This window comes from Primulina tabacum, chromosome 13 (assembly GCF_025594145.1).
Source record: "Primulina tabacum isolate GXHZ01 chromosome 13, ASM2559414v2, whole genome shotgun sequence".
In the NCBI taxonomy this organism is placed as follows: Eukaryota; Viridiplantae; Streptophyta; class Magnoliopsida; order Lamiales; family Gesneriaceae; genus Primulina; species Primulina tabacum.
Window position 1 is genome coordinate 12754218 of NC_134562.1, and position 4744 is coordinate 12758961.

Here is a 4744-nt window from a genome sequence, read left to right on the forward strand (position 1 = left end):
GTACCGAGAGGACAAAAGAGCAGAGTTTGAGAATTTGAGACAAGGCCAACTGAATATTGAAGAATATGTTGCTAAATTCTCTACTCTACTGCGTTTTGTTCCTCAGATAGCTGGGAATGATGAAGCAGTAGCTGAGCAGTTCATCAAAGGATTGAATTCAAAGATAATTGCATTGATAAATATGCAGCGACCTTACCATTTTGCTGATACTTTGAATAAAGCAAAAAGAGCTGAGGCGAGTCTAATCAGACAACAAGAAAGGTTGTGTGCAATGCAACCCCAGACACAACAATTCCCTCTCCGATTGGATAGTGGCAGTACGAGTGGGAAGCAAGATTTGCTGAAAGCTCGAAAGAAACAGTTCAAGAAGTTAGGGAGCGGTTCATCTAGCTCCAGTGGTTCTAATCCGAGTTACACCGGAGTTTATTGTAGAACCTGTGGAGGAAGGCATCCCACAGAACAATGCAGAGGTGTACTTAGTAGTTGTCATGTTTGTCGACAGCAGGGACACTTTGCTAGAGTCTGTCCACAGAAAGGTTCCCGAAGATTTCAGGGAGCAGAATCATCTAGTGGTAGTGATCGAGAAACAGACCCAGGACACACATGATGATATAGTGGCAGGTAATAATCTTTTATGATTATGTTGCGTATGTATTGATATATACTAATGCATTCCCTACGATTATCTTTGATTGAATTGTATTGATATATGTTGTACCTGCTGGGTCTGTATTACTGTAGTATGGATCTTTGTCCCTTTTGGGGAGAGGAATTGATAGCAGTGAATTCTGTGATATATTGTGTACTGCAGTAAAAAGAGAATGAGATTGAATTAGATTATATTGTACTTGTGTCATCTGATTCTTACTACATTATTGATATTAATATGCTAACAAGTACAGAACTATTATAGATTCTTGCCAGGAGATGGTAAGATTCGGACCTGAAATGGCCGATGAACGAATGATATACGGTAAGGATTCTCGATTTTGAATTCCTTGATATCCATATTATGTATGATTCGATGATTATCGAAAAGAATGGAGTAATTCCTTATGTATTCAGTTGATTACTGAAGTTGAGCCTATCTGGGAATGATTTGTCAGTAGCAGGAGAGTTGCTATAGTCGTTCCAGATGAAATTCCGGGTTTTTCTTATATCACGGAGAGCGACTTCAGCCTTGATTTGATATCAGGTATGGATATCATTGTAGACTTCTGTACAGAATGATATTTATTGAATTGAAAGAATTGAAATGTCAGTTAGAAGATTTACTGCCTGAGAGTTCGAGTTACATCTGATTATGTGTTCCTTTGAGAAATACTTCAGTTCTGTGTATGGGTTGATAAATCCTGTGTTCCGAAGTGTTCTGATGACCTTATGCTCGTTTTATCTATGATATTTTGATATATTCGCAGCGTATGATTGATTGAATCGAACAGTTAAAATTTGTATTGGATATTCTGGGAACTGAGATTGTTGTATACAGAATTATTCGGCTATGAATCCAGATTGCAACAGATTGTATTCAGAGTCTGTGATATCTGAAGATAGTATACTGATTGATTGTAGCACAGTTGAGACAGTGATCCGATTGTTCAGAACTTGATTTCGATAGTCAGAACAGTGTGTCAATCAGAATACCAGTTAGGTAATACTTTATTTTATATAATTAGCTAATTTGTTTGTGCCAGATATTTCGAATTTGAAATGACAGGTATTGTCAGAGGCACACAGTAGTAGATTCCGTATTATTTTAGTAACAAGAAATGTGTGATAATACGAACAGACAATTTTGATGTAAATAAACGAAATCAGTTATGTCAGAATTTGTGTTGAAATGTCTAAATCGCTGACAGATGAAGACAGGAAGATAGAAACCAGAAGAGTGGTTATACAGATTATCGATTCCTGAATAGAAATGGGGGTACATTTCTATGAATTTTGTGATGAAACTATCGAAAATCTTGCTATGACGGTGATATGATGTGATTACTATTGAACGATTGTTCAAATCTGCATATGTATATTGTACAAAATGATGTACAGATATGACTAGACGACTGAGAGGTATGTAAGAAAAGGGGTCAGATTGTAGTGAATGCCAGAGTTAATTATATCATACCGTGATTTTTGGTTGATTTTAAACTTTTGGCAGAATGTATAGCATGATTTTTATCTATGGTTTATAGAATGACGGATAGTTGGAGTGAACTATCTAGATACTGGAGGATATCCAGGAACTGTAGTGCTGGATTTTAGCACTAGTGACCTGATGTCTTGTCACTTTATGAATTATTGTATAATGATAGCTATCAAACGAGTATTGAGATAGCTCTAGTCGAGGTATTGTACAGTGAGTACTGCAGATTTCCGTTGAGTGGGAATGATATTACGGTGATATCTGAGATTGAATTTGATAACAGCTGATGATATTGATTGGGTATGAGCTGTTGATTGGTATATACGGATGTTGTATAGCCAATATTTGTAATTAATTTTATCAGAATGGTTTGATAGAATGAATTTTCTGAAGTAACCTTGAGTATACATTTCTTTCTTATCTGAATTGATTGCTTGTGATTTCGAGGACGAAATCATATCTTAGAGGGGGAGAAATGTAAGGCCCGAGAATTTGATTACCGTAATCCGAACTGACTTGGGTATATTTACCGTAATCTGAGATTAATCTGGGATGATTTCTTGATTAATTGAAGTGATTATAGACGGAACGGAGTGGACCGGGAAAGACGAGAACAGACACGAAACACATGTGCGAGGGTGTGCCTTCGCGCACATGCGCGGAATGTCCAGAACCTTGGGCGCATATGCGCCGAGATGGGCTCGCATATGCGCGAGTATTGAAATGCGGAGACAGTAGGTCTCGCGCATATGCGCGATGTCAGTGCGCGCATATGCTCGAGTAGTCCAGTAGCTGGATAAGGCTTCCGGCGCATATGCGCGGACCTTGAGCGCGCATATGCGCGAGTCATGCAGAACAAGAACATGCCACGTTTCTATCATGCACGAGTTATGTATATATATATACATAAAAACGTTAATAAGGATAAATCGAGAATTGAGGGCAAGTTTTACTTCTTGATTTTAAAATTCCATTTACGAGAAATCCGTCCGTCCGAACTTGAATCCGAGTACGACACCGTGTTCCTAGCGACGACAGCTACAACTGGGCGTAAGTTTTGTTACGTTTTGATATGTCTTGAAATTATGATATTGCCAGAATTGAATGGAATTCATATATGATGTTCTTGACATGTTAGACATCATAGAATCGAAGTCAGATTAAGAAACGGACTGATTATGGAATTGTTATGAATTTTGGAGTCGATTTGATTGAGAATCGATATCAGATTTGTATTGTTATTGAAATTATGAGTTGCACCGATATTGATTATGAGTTCTGGTATTATATCTGTGATGTTGAGATAGACGGGGTTATCGTGACTGTATTGTTATGCCGTCGAAACATCAGTTGTTTGATATTGATCAGATTCGTTATTGATTGAGATGGTATCGTGGTATCATATGTCGATTGGCATTGATCAGATTATGTTTTGATTTGAGTGTTAATCAGAACAGGTTTTGAACTGAGTTATATACTGATATTGTATCTATTCGATTGTCATTATCAGATTGGGTATGGATAGAGTTGACTTCGATACTTCGTCTTCGTCGGACCGAGAAGATAAAGGTATAAATTAATGTTGAGTTGGGATTGCACAACTCGAGTGAGGTTTGGCTCGAGTTTCCCTAAATCACATACTTTACCTTATTGTATTGATTTGATTGATGTACTTGTTATCTTGATTTATAGACAGCAGGTATTAGACGAGTAATCTTGTGACAGAAGTGCCTTATAGTGGTGGGATCGCCACGGGCACATTGCACGATGTCACAAGATAGTGTATTGGCGATTGTGCCAAAGTCTGTCACCGGATGTTTGGCTATCGATGTGGATAGAATTATAACTTCTTCTATTACTGATGATCGATATTATATCGATGTGGATAGAATCAGAGCTTCTTCTATTACTGGTGATCGGTACCGTATCGATGTGGATAGAATCATAACTTCTTCTATTACTTGTGATCGATATTATATCGATGTGGATAGAATCGGAGTTCTTTCTATTACTGGTGATCGATACTATACCGATGTGGATAGAATACGAGCTTCTTCTATTACTGGTGATCGATACCATATCGATGTGGATAGAATTGGTATTTCTTCTATTACTGGTGATCGATACCCTATCGACGTGGATAGCACTGGAGTTTTTTCTATTACTGTTGGTCGATATGGGAATGCTAACTTCTGGAAACCGGGATCCCTAGACTAGGATTGAGTCTAGTCTTAAATGTGAAGTCATGAGTCTAATTGACAGTTATATTGATTCATGTTGATTATGTTCCTGAATATGGTACATATTGATTTATGTTCGTGATGATGGTACATGTTTAGAATAGGATTTATTCTTGATATGGATTTATATTCTGATTTGAATACATGTTAGACATATCTGTTATATGCTTTTATATTGTTTTTATGATTGCATGTATACATGATTTATACTGAGAATGTAATTCTCACCGGAGTTATCCGGCTGTTGTCTTGTTTGTATGTGTGCATGGCAACAGGTGGGATAGGATCAGGGTCAAGAAGTGAAAGAGGCTGGACTAGATAGCATGGAGATCCGGGCTTCGAAGCAACTTAGGATTCAGCA